The following is a 16,460-nucleotide window of genomic DNA, read 5'->3' on the forward strand; positions in this document are numbered from 1 at the left end:
TGCAGTATCAAGTCCCCTTGGCATTTTATTTTCCCTCCCTTGTTCCCTCCAGAAATTTGCTCACATTTTCAGCTTGAGCACTTCACAGAGTTAACTCACCAGACTCTCTTCAGAACGGAGGAAAATATAAAGCTCTATTCAATACTAGAGAAGATCACTCTTCTTTCCCAAGGGAGAACCCCTACAGCTACCACAAACCACAACACTGTTAACAACTTCAAGTGTTTCCTCCATCAAAAAGGCAGCAAAATCAGACAATGTTTACAGAATCTTAAATTCTTTCTTTTATCTTAAGCAAACTGAAAAGGTAAGAAGAGTTTGTAGTCATCTGCTCTTCAGCAAGACCGGGTCTCTCCCTGGAGGAAGGGAGAATCTTTGCTTTGCTATTCACTATTTGAGTTCAGTCACTTTACTGGGTCCCAAAGACACAGAGATTTATACTGCAGGGGTTGCTAGCTCTTGTCACTTGCTATAGCTACAAGAAACCCTGTAATAAGGTCAACATAGTAATCTCAGCACATATTCAGAAGCAGAAGCTGATGCTCTATACAAAGATTCATGTTCTCAACAACTGTTGAAGTCAAACATACTTAGCTCCAACAATGGTTTATAATCGAGGCTTCTCCTTACATGGATTACTGACTGTACTTGAATCCTAAATAATTCCTTCCCCTCTTTAAAAAGATAAGACTGGAAACCCTCTCAGATGTGTCTCTTGGCATGTGACCCTAGAAACTAAGCTAAACAAACAAAAGTGCTTCAAGAAAATTGTAATGCCAGACATTTTTCCTCCTTCAAATCAGTTTCAAGGACAAGACCCAGAAGGTTCTTAAGAAGCATGTGTAACCTCAACCTGGCATAAATTAGTCTGCAAGATTATTGCTTTGTTCACTTTTTGGTAGCTCCTGAGCAGCTGCCTGGAGACTTAGTTTAAAAGGCCAAAGTCACTCATACAATCAGTCATACAGTTGAATTTAAAGATGAGAAACACTGGAAGATACTGACTACACAAGGAAAATGGCTGATATTTTATTTTTTAATTGATTCAGTGTCTGGAGATTTCTATAAAAAGACTTCCCTGGTGGTGCAGTGGTTAAGAATCCACCTTCCAATGCAGAGGATGTGAGTTTGATCCCTGGTCAGAGAGCGAAAACCCCACATGCCATGGGGCAACTAAGTCCGTGTGCCAAAACAACTGAGCCCATGTACTCTGAAGACCATGTGCCACAACTCCATTGAAGCCTGAGCACTGCAACAGAAGCTGCCACGTGCCACAATGAAGACATAATGCAGCCAAATAATTTCTCTTTAAAGTTATAACCTACAGAGCTTATGGTCATTGGCTGCACATGGGAACTGCATACACACATATACTTGTCTTTTCTCTCCATGGATAAATAAAGCCTCAATTCTCTTCAGTCTGAAGGATAGTAAAACTTAGTATATCCCTTCTCTGTATCTCTTAGCTGAGATCCTGAGTGAGTTAGTGATCCTTAGTGTGAGTTCCTGAGAGGAACGTTCTTTCTTCTAGAAAACTCCCAGGACAGGATCAACTCACCATTTTATAGCCTTAACTTGTGACTCAGCTGGTAAAGAATCCGCCTACAATGTGGAAGACCTGGGTTCCATCCATGGATTGGGAAGACCCCCTGGAGAAGGGAAAAGCTATCCACTCCAGTATTCTGGCCTTGAGAATTCCATGGACTCTATAGTCCATGGGGTCACAAAGAGTCGGACACAACTGAGCGACTTTCACTTTCACTGTTGTATAGTTTCTCCCTATAGAAAGCTATGAACGGTTTCAATCCTGCCCCTAAATCTGCCTTCAGAGTCAAACAAAATTAAGTTTACTACTTTTACCACATGATAGATCTTTAATATTTTTCTTTTTCAGGCTTAAATAACCTTAAACAGATTACTCTGTCAGAAAGAAAAGTTAGAGGTGGGGAGTGGGGAAAACTGGATGAAAGTGGTCAACAGGTACACATCCCTAGTGAAAAGATACATAAGTACCGGAGATGTAATGACTATAGAGATGACAACAGTTAACTGCATGGTATATTTTGAAAGTTGCTAAAAGAGTAGCACCTAAAAGTTCTCATCAAAAGAAAAAAAAAATTGTAACCTGGAATTGTATTTAATTGAATTAAAAAAATTCACTCAACATAAATTAAGCACTTTGAAGTGAATTCAGTGGATTTAATATATTCACAATGTTGTGTAACCATCACTTCTGTCTAGTTGCAAAACATTTTCATCAACCTAGAAGGAAACCCAGAGAAGGCAATGGCACCCCACTCCAGTACTCTTGCCTGGAAAATCCCATGGGCAGAGGAGCCTGGTAGGCTGTAGTCCATGGGGTCGCTAAGAGTCGGACACGACTGAGCGACTTCACTTTCACTTTTCACTTTCATGCATTGGAGAAGGAAATGGCAACCCACTCCAGTGTTCTTGCCTGGAGAATCCCAGGGACGGGGGAGCCTGGTGGGCTGCCATCTATGGGGTCGCACAGAGTCGGACACGACTGAAGCGACTTAGCAGCAGCAGCAGCAGCAGCAGCAGAAGGAAACCGTCTATGAGGAAATGGATGTTAACTAAATTTATTGTGGTCATCATTTCATAGTATATGTATGTGAAATTATTAAGCAGTATACTTTAAACTATGGTTTTTCCAGTGGTCATGTACGGATGTGAGAGTTGGACTGTGAAGAAAGCTGAGCGCCGAAGAATTGATGCTTTTGAACTGTGGTGTTGGAGAAGACTCTTGAGAGTCCCTTGGACTGCAAGGAGATCCAACCAGTCCATTCTAAAGGAGATCAGCCCTGGGTGTTCTTTGGAAGGAATGATGCCAAAGCTGAAACTTCAGTACTTTGGCCATCTCATGCAAAGAGTTGACTAATTGGAAAAGACTCTGATGCTGGGAGGGATTGGGGGCAGGAGGAAAAGGGGACGACAGAGGATGAGATGGCTGGATGGCATCACCGACTCAATGGACGAGAGTTTGAGTGAACTCCAGGAGATGGTGATGGACAGGGAGGCCTGGCGTGCTGCGATTCATGGGGTCGCAAAGAGTCAGACATGACTGAGTGACTAAACTCAACTGAACTGAACACTTTTAACTTATACAGAGCTATCTATCAATTAAATCTCAATAAAACTGAAAAAATGGGAGAAAGTGGTATGGAAAAATATAAAGTAGCAGTTGTTTCTTTTTCCAGGATGGGCTTCAATTACCAAACAGGTATATTGTCAAATCAGAATAATAACTTTGCAGCTCCTCTTTACATCTAAGGCAGAAAAGGCTCAACTGTCTGGACAGCTGGACTAATAATAACTTCATGGTGTCCAAGCACTGTTATTCAGTCAAAGCACTAATGAAAAAATTCAACTAAAAACAAAAAACAGTCTTTCATAACAGCCACCTGTGGAATATGGTCACACATTCCAACTTAAGTTGCAGGGAGTCACATGGTTTCCTTCACTCACTGGGAAACAGGAAAACTTGAACTTTAGATTAAGACATCCATAAAACAGACAGTGATTAATGCACCCACTTTTAAGAATTCTGACAGTCATTTCCAATGAGACTACTGGCCTCTTAAAGATCTGTGTAAAACAAAGTAATTCTTACTCTAAGGAAAGAGGAAGCAGCAGAGGAAACAGTACAGTAGACCTTATACTGGCTGCCTATCCAAATCTCCTTTCTCCCACACTTCTCCAGCCCAGATTTCCTCTTGTGTTTGCCTTCCTCTGAGGACATGATCAGCAAAGGTGATCCTGTCCCTGAGTCCTACGAGGTGGATCCTAATTAGCTAGACTAATCGTGGTAATTCTGTTTTCTTTTGTGAATGGGTTGGGAAGGGACAAGTGACTCAATCATTACCAGCTAGACATGAGAGGGCTTTGCTGGGTGAGTGGCTTTAAAGAAAGGCCATTGTATTTGGAAAAAAAAAAAAAAAAGCCACTAGAGAAATGCTTTTCTTCTGCTGAAGGTTGTCTTCTGTGTAGATGATGCCTGGACTGCAACAACCTACAAACACATGGAGAAGGGTGCATCAGAGAGAATAAGCTAGTCATGAGAGGTCAGAGTGTTACTATCCTAGAGTTAAGACCCATAACAAGATACATGGAGGTCAAATCTGTATTACTTCGCTGGGGTTCTGTTTTGTTCTATAGTTTTAACTACAGTCACTTCTAACCCTGTAATCCTACGCAGAAGGCTCTCTTTATCTGTTGGGACATAAGGATCCCTGGAAACAATTTTTTCTGGGCCAAAACAAAGCAAAAGTTGTAGCCAAGGGACAAGATAATTTATTAGCAGGAAGAAAGGAAGAAAACAAAGAAAGGTCTTGAAAGAGCAAAAATAAAGTCAGCAGATAAGGGATAAAAGGCAAAGAAACAATTTCCGCTGTGGATGGCTTATTCAATGAAGAAAGGAACTATTTCATATATAACTTGACTAAAACAAAACAAGACAGTAAGCTCCCAAGAGAGCCTAGATGGTGTGCTTCCCTACAACCTATTTGGGTACACTGTACATTTCACCCTGGCAAAGAGCACAATTTTAAGGCAGAGTGTCTCCTGAGGACACTCAGTGGCTTGAAGCTGCACAGAGGGACTGTCAGAAATGAGGGGCAAGGAGAGGGAGTGAGGAAATAGGATGATACAGGAGAAGACGATTGGAAGCCAAGATTTGGCAATTTTTTTCAGGGAGAATATTGCATATTCCCCATAAATTTTTTGACTGCCAAGGTAAGTACCTTCCAGAGCACAGTGATATTATATATCCTTCCATCAACTCTATAAAAACCTTCTAGGCATTGTGCCAAAAAGAATATAGTGAGGATATTCAGAGATAGAAGGGCAATTTAATTTTCTTCCTTTTAATCTATGACCAGGTAGACAGAATACAAGAAAGAAGAAAATAACTAGAGGCTAAAAATTCTGACTTACTCTGTGGCAAAAGCCCTATAAACTTTCTAATCCTTTTCTAATTTATACATCAACAGTAAGTTACTCCCAACTGATACTCATATTGAAAAAATATTTAAAATCCAAGGGCTCAGGAGAATGGAAAAACAAATTGTGGTATATTCATATAACAGAATACTATTCAACAATTTAAAAAATGAACTTCTGGTATCTGCTTTCCTCTGAGGACACATGATTAGGGAAGGTGACCCTATCCCTGAGCCCCTAGAAGGCGGATCAATCGTGGTAATTCTGTTTCTTTTTTGAGACTTGAGAAGAAAGAACTGATTCAATCACCACTGACCCCATTGGCTGTATACTGACATACACAAAAACATGCATGGATTTCAAAACTGTATGGTATGGAGTAGGAAATGGCAACCCACTCCAGTATGCTTGCCTGGAAAATCCCCTGGACAGAAGAGCCTGGTGGGCTACAGTCCGTGGGGTTGCAAAGAGTCAGACACAACTGACTGAATGCACACACACACATAGTTGATTTATAGTTAGTTTCAGTTGTATAACAGTGATTCAATAAATTACATTATTATAAAAAAAAAAAAAAACTGTATGGTAGGTAGAAGAAAGCAAATCTCTTTCCCTAAAAATACAGACTATGTAAATTCACTTACATGAATTTCAAGAACAGGCAAAACTACTCGACAGTGGTTTAAATCAGAAAGGTTTGGGGGTAAAATACTGATTCAAAAGAGACATAAGGGATCCTTTAGGAGTGATGGAAATATTCTGCTTTGTTTGGGGTAGTGGTCATATGGGTGTATATAAATGTCAAAACTTAATTATTAACTGAGTACTTAATATTTGTGTGTTTTACTGTATGTTATTTAAACACACATACATACACAAAGAGAAAAAAAATGCCCTTAGGAGTCAAGACAGTGGGGACAAAATATTCATAGGTTTAAAATGGCAGGTTAAAAACAAAACAAACTGTACAGACACTCATGATGGCTTAGCCTATTCATACACTCTTTGACAATGGAGTTAGGATAAAAGGAAAAACCATTAATGTTTATTGAGCACAATTATGAACCTGGTGACTTTATGTACTTCAAATTATATCCACGAAGAGTAGTTAAGGAGTTTACCCAAGGTCACACTACTATTAAATGACAGAATCAGACCTCTTGTGCTGATGCCAAAGTCTACATTCTTTCTATGACTCTGATTACTGTTTCTATACATTTCTTTAATCCTAACAAAACATTAGGGTATTTTTCAGATGAAGAAACCAAAGCTCTGAGGAATTATATAACTTTCCCAAGTTAATACAATGAGGGGGCAAAGGCAAGATTCTAGCCTAGCTGTGTCTGAACCCAAAACCAAAGTTCTAGGTGTCCCAAGGTAGACATTCAAGAGCATTCTGGGACATGAAGTATGGGATGGAAGGAGTGCCCAGATCCAAGGTTTCCCTTCAGAGAGTGTCGGCGGGGGACATACTTTGGGGCTTGCAAACTCTCCCATTTTTTGCCTCAATCTGAGTCACCTCTCAGGACTTTAAATTTTTTATAGTTTATAGAAAATATCTTGTTTGATCTTCTCAAGGTATAAAATATCATCATTTAATAAATAAAATACATTACTGAGGGCCATACAGCCTGTAAAAGAAGCTAGAATTCAAACCAGGTCTTCTTGATTCCAAAATCCCATGTTCTTTCCACTACAGTGTCCAAAGGATAAAAAGAAAAAAATTATGGTAACTGTATGTCTGAAAAGGAAAATTGGTTCAACTGCCCTTGGGACAAGGACAAGAAAGAAGGCTGTACTGAGTAATGAGAGATACAGGTCCAACACTCCTTTCTCGTCAAAGAGAGAAAGCAAAATACGGGGGAATAGAGTATAAAGCACTTATGGAACATGTAAAGCTATAGCTACGTGACAGTCACCAAGTCTTTTAAAGATTTCAGAAGTCAAATGTCATAGGTTTCACTAGTACTAAGCCAATAAAAGCAACAACAACAACAACTGTGCCAATTCTCCAAATCAGGGAAGCGTGAGAAAACCATTCTACTCTATAAATGCAAAAGGATTCACTGGTGTGTAAGGGAGGCCACAGTTGGCTGATGTCCACAGCAATTCCTTAGGCAAAGTAAAGAGAGAAACAAGATTGAAATGTTCTTAACATGTATCCTCTTTCTTTGCTCAGTATCTGTTACGGTTGTACTTGCCCCAAAATGAGAGCTGCAGGTGCTCTGATTAATGGACTGAAGTGTCAGTTGGGCTTCATTATAGTTTTATCAGCTTCTCTACATTCTTGGCCAAAAATGCCCATTTTATTTCCTTGAGCAAAATAGAACAAATCATATTTCCTCCTCTTTCAAACAAAAAGCAGCAGTGCTCCAACAGTGGAGCACCTCTACTACTTCCATTTTCTTTAGCTTTATCACAGTAATGCCACTATGGAGAAAATAACACAGAATTTTAGAAATGGAAAAGACTTTGAAAGTTCACATTGTCTTTTCCCACATCCTGGCAAAACTGCTCCCAACTAAACCCAGACAAGACATGCTAGGAAAGAAAACAAAAAAAATAACAATTTACCTATTGCTTATGACATTTCAAGATGCCTTCTCTTGCAAACTTAAAACACCATGCAGCTAAGTGTGTATTGCCCACTGTGATGAACTCAGAGGTCAACCTATGAGGTGGAGAGGGCACTTAAGCCAACAATTTAGTTTTAAAATAATCTTTCAAAATCTAAAACTGAATGTGAGTTTGGCCAGAGAAATAAGGTAAGAACAATCTAATTTCACATGAAGGAACTGGAAAACTTTAAGAATCATTACTCCTTAAGCCTCCGCTACAAAGGAGAGCCTGCTGTTCATTCCCCAATATCCAATCACCTCTTTCTTAATACAACTATTGATTTTCAGTTGGGCACATGGCTGACTGTAAAAATGTTATACATATTCTAACTTTCATTATAGCTAAAAATGAATGTGTGACTAGGTTGTGGTCCATGGGATATAAGTAGAAAGAAGTATTATTATGGCTGGATTGTGTCCTCTCAAAATTCACATGCTGAAGCCCTATCCACTCCCTTACCCCCAGTACTTCAGAATGTGACTATATTTGGAGATAGAGCCTATAAAGAAAAAAACCATGGGAGTACACAGTAAACAGGCCATTTGGAAATCCAAGAGAGAGGCTTCAGGAAAATTCCAATCTGCTGATACCTTGATTTTGAGACTTCTAGCCTCTAGAACTGTGAGAAAATAAATTTCTGTTGTTTACACACTCCTGTTTGTGGTATTTTGTTACAGCACCCCCAGGAAACTAATAAAAATAGTAAATACAACTTGTATGAAGTATCCCTAATAGAAACAGATGGCTCTTCTTCACTGATCCCTGATTCTTGCTGTCTTGAATGCAGAAGTAAAGGCTGGCACTTCACTCATCATCCGAAGCTATGAGTTGATAGGATTGAAAACCACAGACAGTGGGGCAACAGAAGAAACCTAACTCCTTGATGAGTCCAACCCTGGATTGGATTGGCTACCTCTGGATTTCCTGAATGTAAGAGAAAGACTTCTTTTGTCTTATTTAAGATACTATTTAAATTTTGCTGTAATATATATTAAAAGCACACACACTCTCTTAAAAAATGATAAAAAATACCAGACCACCTTACCTGACTCCTGAGAAATCTGTATGCAGGTCAAGAAGCAACAGTTAGAACTGGACATGGAACAACAGATTGGTTCCAAATTGGGAAAGGAGTACATCAAGACTGTATATTGTCACCCTGCTTATTTAACTTATAAATGCAGAGTACATCCTGTGAAATGCCGGGCTGGATGAAGCACAAGCTGGAATCAAGGTTACCAGGAGAAATATCAATAACCTCAGATACGCAAATGACACTACACTTATGGCAGAAAGTGAAGAGGAACTAAAGAGCCTCTTGATGAAAGTGAAAGAGAAGAGAGGAAAAGCTGGCTTAAAACTCAGCATTCAAAAAACGAAGATCGTGGCATCCGGTCCCATCACTTTATGGCAAACAGATGGAGAAACAATGGAAACAAGTGACAGACTTTATTTTTTTGGGTTCCAAAATCACTGCCCATGGTGACTGCAGCCATGGAATTAAAAGATGCTTGCTCCTTGGAAGAAAAGCTATGACCCACCTAGACAGCATATTAAAAAGCAGAGGCATTACTTTACCAACAAAGGTCCATCTAGTCAAAGCTATGGTTTTTCCAGTAGTCATATATGGATGTGAGAGTTGGACTATAAAGAAAGCTGAGCCCCAAAGAATTAATGTTTTTGAACTGTAGTGTTAGAGAAGACTCTTGAGAGTCCCTTGGACTGCAAGGAGATCAAACCAGTCAATCCTAAAGGAAATCAGTCCTGAATATTCATTGGAAGGACTGATGCTGAAGCTGAAGCTCCAATACTTTGCCCACCTGATGGGAAGCACTGACTCATCTGAAAAGACCCTGATGCTGAGAAAGATTAAAGGCAGGAGGAGAAGGGGACAAAAGAGGATGAGATGGTCGACGGCATCATCGATTCAATGAACAAGAATTTGAGCAAGCTCCAGGAGTTGGTGATGGACAGGAAAGCCTGGCATGCTGCAGTCCATGGGGTTGCAACGAGTCGGACATGACTGAGCATCATTAAAGGATGAGTTAGGGATGGCTTCCCCTTCAAGGATCACTGCCTTGTTGTTGTAAAGGGGTGCGCATAACTCCGTAAAGCTATGAGCCATGCTGTGCAGGGTTACTCAAGATGGACAGGTCATAGCAGAGAGTTCTGACAAATGTAATCCACTGGAGGAGGGAATGCAAACCACTTCAGTATAACCGTGAGAACCATGAGAATCTTGCATACTGGGCTTCAGCATTATGTGAACCAAGAACTTCCAGATGTCCAAACTGGGTTTAGAAAAGGAAAAGGAACTAGAGATCAAGTTGCCAACATTCACTGGATTACACCAAGAGAATTTCAGAAAAACATCTATCTGTTTCATCGACTACACTACAACCTTTGACTGTGTCAATCATGAAAAACCGTGGAAAGCTGTCAGAGAGATGGGAATATCAGACCATCTTACCTGTCTCCTGAGAAACCTACATGCAGGTCAAGAAGCAATAGTCAGAACCCTGTATGGAACAACTGATTGGTTCAAGACTGAGAAAGGAGTATGACAGGACTGTCTGCTGTCACTTTGTTTAACCTATACACTGAGCACATCATGAGAAATGCCAGAATCAAGATAGGCAGGAGAAACATCAACAACCTCAGATATGCAGATACCATTGTAATGGCAGAAAGTGAAGAGGAACTAAAGAGCCTCTTGATGAGGATGAAGGAGGAGAAAGAGCTGGCTTAAGACTAAAGGTTGCAAAAACTAAGATCATGGCATCTGGCCCCATTACTGCATGGCAAATAGAAGGGGAAAACGTGGAACTAGTAACAGATTTCATCTTCTTGGGCTCCAAGATCACTGCAGACGGTGACTGCAGTCATGAAATCAGAAATCAGAAGACTACTGCTTCCTGGCAGGAAAGTGATGACAAACACACCTAGACAGTATGTTGAAAAGCAGAGACATTACTTTGCCAATAAAGGTCCGTATAGTCAAGGCAATGATCTTCCCAGTGGTCATGTATGGTTGTGACAGCTGGACCGTACAGAAGGCAGAACGGCAAAGAACTGATGCTTTTGAACTGTGGTGCTGGAAAAGACTCCTGAAAGTCCCTTGAGCAGCAGGGAGATCAAACCAGTCACTCTTAAGGGATTTCAACCCTGAATATTCACTGGAAGGACTGAAGCTGAAGCCCCAGTATTTTGGTCATCTGATGTACACAGACGACTCACTGGAAAAGTCCCCGATTCTGGGAAAGATCGAGGGCAGAAGGAGAAGAGGGTGTCAGAGGATGAGATGGCTGGAAGGCATCACCAGTGCAATAAATATGAAATTGGGCAAACTGTAGGAGATGGTGAGGGACAGGGAGGCCTGGTGTGCTACAGTCCATGTGGTCACAAAGAGTCGGACACGACTGGGTGACTGAACAACAGTAACAAGGGATGGCTTTCACAGTTCCTTCTTCTACCTGGTTGCTCAGTCTTTTCAGGTCTTTACTCAGATACCATCCCAGGGAGCTTTTTTCTGGTCACAATAACTAAAATTACAAAATCCCAAATACTTCCCATCCTATTTTTCTAAGGCCTCCCCCACAAAAAGTTAGTCAGATACCAAACAGATTTTTTGCTCCTCTCTGCTAAACAGATGAATCTGAAGTTTGGTTTTATTCCTCTGAGACAGAAAGTAACCGTATGAGAAGTTCACAACTTACTTAGAGAGACTCCAATGGTTCAAAAGAGGGGAACAGACTCATTGACCTTTTGAGGTCTCTCTCAATCCTTCAAATCTGTAAATAGCCAAGTATGGGAACACTGGAGGAGAGAAGATCAAGACCCATCACAATTTCTAAAGTATTCCTGACACACAATGTAAGAAGAAAAACACAATACTTTTTTTCATTTGCAAGATCTAGAAGGGGTACTTTCTTTATATGAATGAATCATTTTCAGTCATAAGGTACAGAGGAAGATTCATGCCATGATCTGCCGTGACAAGGAACTAACACTGAGTTAAGTGAAATCTCGCTCTCTTTTATGTTGATAAATATGAACAAGCTAAAGAAGTGAAGATGGAGAACTCAGAAGCTACTCCCAGATCATTCTCTAACACCAGATCAAATAATGTGCAATATAACATTTACATGGACTATCATACCAGAGTAGAAGAGAAAAAAGAAAAAACAAGAAAAAAAGATGCCAATTTCTGACTCAGCTCTAAAGCTACCAAAATAAGCAAGGCAGCTTCAGATATCAAGACAAATCTCTAGTCTAGAGGCCAGAGTTTGACTTAGACTTGGCATAAGCCCAACGGACTGCAGCAGCAGCTCAATTCACAGACAGGTGAAAGGTATTTCCCACCATATTTTCTCCCAGTCAAATCAAAGCAAGAAGATAATGCATTATTACAACTGTTTACATTAAGCAGGAAATTTTGAAAGGGAAGAGAAAACCACCTTATACCATTCTTGAATCAATTTAGTTCACGACTCTATGTACAGTATTAATGTCATATATCACTGAATAAATGAATTCTGCAAGGTTAAATGATGATGTATTTATGTTCTAACTGCTCATTGGCCCGGGGTCAGCCAATCTGATCCAGGACTCCATGGCAACAGGCTCTATCACTAAGAGCTACAAGATGATATTCCCCTTGCCGCTACCTTTTTTTTTTTTTTTTAATAAAACATTTTCCACAGAAACTGCTGCAAATATTGTCAAAAAATAGTCTTCATAGGCAAATAAGAAATGCTGATACACTAAAAATGAATAATAGGGGTAAGAAAGTGAATAGCAATGACAATGAATCTATGCAAATAACAAGGGATCTCAAACTCCAGAAATCGTCTCTTGTTTAGCTTAAAAGGAGAAATTCAGGAATCTTTGCATTGTGAAAAATCATCAGTAGGAAAAATTGTGGGGTTAGTATAAATAAAGTGCTGCCTAGCTGAAATTTCAATATTGAAGTGTCCCGTGCCACAATGTATGGAGAAAGCTAAACATTTTAAGACTGCTAATCATTGTAATGAAACTGTCATCTGCCAACATGGATCGACTTAGTGACTATCATAAAGAGTGAAGTAAGTCAGAAAGAGAAAAATAAATATCGCACATTAATGGAATCTTAAAAAAATGATACAGATGATCTTATTTGCAAAGCTGAAATAAGAGACACAGACATAGAGAACAAATTGTATGGATGTCAAGGTGGAAAGGGGTGGGTGGGATGAATTGGGAGGTTGGGACTGACATATAAACACAACTATGTATAAAATAGATAACTAATGAGAACCTACTGTGTAGCACAAGGAACTCTACTTGGTGCTCCATGGTGACTTAAATGGGAAGGAAATCCAAAAAAAGGGGGATATATGTATATATATAACTGATTCACTTTGCTGTACAGCATAAACTGACACAGCAGTACAAAGCAGCTATATTAAAAAAAAAAAAATTCTCCCAACCTTTGTAAGAGGGCTTCCCAGGTGGCTGAGTGGGTAAAGAATCTGCCTGCCAATGCAGAAGATGCAAGAGATGTGGGTTTGATCCCTGGGTCAGGAAGATCCCCTGGAGGAGGGCATGGTAACCCACACAAGTATTCTTGCCTGGAGAATCCCATGGACAGAGGAGCCTGGCTATAGACCATGGGGTGGCAAAGAGGAGGACACGACTGAAGCAACTGAGCACAACTTTTTTAAGTTTCCCATAACTTTCTTTGAAATGTTAAAATGAACATCAAACTCCAGAGATTTCAGGCTCTTGTTTTCCATATTCTCAAATCAGTCAGTTTATACAGTTTCTATAATTCTGTATCTGTCCTCTTTTCAACACTCCCCTCCCTCATCACCCTCCACTATCCATAGAGAAAAAACTGCTATGTCCAAATAAGGAAATGTAGTAGTTTCCGTCCCCCACTCCCAATTCTGTAGCTTTGCTTTCCATGGTTTCAGTTACCCAGTCAACTGTAGTCCAAAAATATTGAATGGAAAATTTCAGAAATAAACAATTCTTAAGTGCTGTTCTGAATAGCATGATGAAATCTCAAGCCACCCCATTAAGTCCTGCCCAAGACAGGCATCATCCCTTTGTCCATCATATCCCACCTGTCAGTTACTTAGTAGTCTTCTCAGCAGATCGACTGTCATGGTATTGCAAATACCAGCATTCATATAAGCCTTATTTTACTTAATAATGATCTTAAAACACAAGTAGTAATGCTGGCAATTTGCATATGCCAAAGAGAGGCCATAAAGTGCTTCCTTTAGGTGAAAAGGTAAAAGTTCTCAACTTGATAAGGAAAAAAAAAAAAAAAAACACCACACTGAGGTTGCTAAGAATGACTCTTCTGTGAAATTGTGACAAGGGAAAAATAAAACTGTGCTAATTTTGCTGTCACACCTCAGACTGTAAAAGTTATGGCCAGTGCATTATAAGTGCTTAGTAGTTAAGGTGGAAAAGGTATTACATTTGTACAGTAAGATATTCTAAGAGAGAAAGAAAACTTTTACTAATATAATTGCCTTTGTTAATCTCCTACTATGTCTAATTTATAAATTAAACTTTTTCATAGGTATGGATGCCTAAGAAAAAGTATATAGTATATACAGGGCCTGGTACTATCCAGGTTTCAGCAATCCACTGGGGGGTCTTGCAACATATCCCCCGTGTATAGGGAAGATCTACTGTAATATATTTGCTCTTCACAGTCCATGTCCCAATTCCTTCACCCTCAGTTGCAGATCTCCTTGAAGTAAAGAGGATTCAAGACAATTATAAACTAGATCCAGAGACTAGCCCAAAAAGCACATCCTTCTCCCTAGTGGTGCTCATTAATATTCTAAAATCCACCTGATGTATTATAAGGTATCCCCCTTTCCTCACATGCTTTTTGCTAGTAATTGCTACAATATCTCTGTAATAAGCAACTCTGGGCCACATCTTCTGGTATATGGAGGTAAGTGAATGCTAACAAGTAGACAGAATCTGAGGTGTCAGGGCAGAAACTTAGCTGGGAAAGTGTACATTTTCATTTGGTTCACACTGTTGGGTTTTTGGTTTTAACAGTGGTAAAATACACATAACATAAAAATTACCATTTCAATAATTTTTAAGTGTAAATTTCAGTAGTATTAAGTACATTCACATTATTGTGCCTTCTGGAAGAGAAAATGGCCTCAGGCACACAAGCCATGATGTTAAGACTACAGTCATTTTTTCTGTGACTATTTATTAAACATGTATTTATTGTACAAGTCACATATTAAGAACTATAGTTATTATGAAGAATAAGTAGTCAAATTTTAAGAATATCTGACACTACTGCCCAGTAAAAATAGCCACGTGTATTTCCAGAATGTTTTTCATGTGTTGAAAGTAGCTTCTTAGATGCACATCTCAGTTCCCAAGCAAGTCCAAAGTAGATGGAAGTCTACATTTCTTTTTTTTATCATCAGCTGAGTTCCAAGAGGTCCATAGGAGTAGACTAACATGAGAAGCAACGGAAATTCTTAACTGTTTCAAGCTTCCTAAGAATTTTTAAGGAGACAACCCAGAAACAGGGGATAAAAGCAACCTGTAGTGGGACTCATAAATTATATCAAAGCCAAAAAAATTTTAAATCACTGAAGAAAAATCATTACTAGGTCCCCTCTACATCAGTTTCCTTTACACCTTCATATGAGAACACCAGAACATTTCACTCTGGTCCTAAAAGTTCTTTTGTTTTAATATCCTAGGCCAGACAAAATGCTACATGTCTCACCGATGCTCCTGTCCAATATGAAAGGGTTCTGATCCAGGAGCTGATCTTCCTCGGTACATAGGAGCTATTGTTTATCAAGCATTTACTGCATACCAAACACTATGCTTAGGAATTTACACATCATCATTTATTTTCACTTTAACAGATTCTGCAATTTTACTTTCAGATGCTAACAGAAAGACTTTTATGATTAGAGAAGTACTATAGGCTTTATAGGCTTCCCTGGTAGCTCAGCTGGTAAAAGAATCTGCCTGCAATGCAGGAGACCCCGGTTCAGTCCCTGGAATGGAAAGTTACCCCTGGAGGAGAGCATGGCAACCCACTCCAGTATTCCTGCCTGGAGAATCCCCATGGGCAGAGGAGCATGGCAGGCTACACAGTCCATGGGGTCGCAAAGGGTCGGACATGACTGAGCGACTAAGCACACACATAGGCTTTATACTTATAGAAAAGACACACAAGTAGAAATAGAAAAGAAAAATCACCCATATTCTGTAGCTCAGAGATAACTGCTACTAATAACACCAATGTTTTCAGGTATGCTTTTTAAAACTTGGTTTCCATATTCAAATGGAATTTGGATGTTCAGATACATTTGGATGTTTCTACATCTAACAATTTTTATGTAATTTATAGTATACAGAACATTTTTAAAATACCATGCTTATTTTTACTACTAGAACTGTGACCATTTCTACCATTATTAACTACTTTTACCAACTATCTAATATTCTACTACATACTGGTACCATGACTTATTTAACCATTTCCTTCTTACTGGATATTCAGGAAGCTGTTTATTTTTATAATAAAATAAGGCTGTGATGGGTATCTGTGCACTTAAATCTTTATTCACATTTCTCACCAACGCCCTAGGATAAATATGTCCAAGAGTCTTGAAGATAAAAAAATTTCCCCCTTAGTTCATTCCAGAAGCAAGGCCAGTCACATTATCTAATTATAGTGTTTCTCAACGTTCCCCCAGCAACACATAATGTCCACTTAGCACATCCCTTGGCAGTGGCTGGACTTTGAGGACATTCACCTGGGCAGTGCTTCTTACTTTTTATTTTTCTTCAACTTATACCTTCCGTTTTAATAATATTAACTCTCCTTC

The 16,460-nt window shown here is 39.4% G+C and overlaps 1 protein-coding gene across 23 annotated transcripts in view; it reads right to left on the reverse strand.

Moving 5' to 3' along the window:
- Window positions 1-16,460, reverse strand: part of R3HDM2 (R3H domain containing 2) — a 162,947-nt gene that overhangs the window by 46,333 nt on the left and 100,154 nt on the right. The window lies entirely within an intron of this gene.

Source organism: Bubalus bubalis, chromosome 4, assembly GCF_019923935.1.
Source record: "Bubalus bubalis isolate 160015118507 breed Murrah chromosome 4, NDDB_SH_1, whole genome shotgun sequence".
NCBI classification, from domain to species: domain Eukaryota; kingdom Metazoa; phylum Chordata; class Mammalia; order Artiodactyla; family Bovidae; genus Bubalus; species Bubalus bubalis.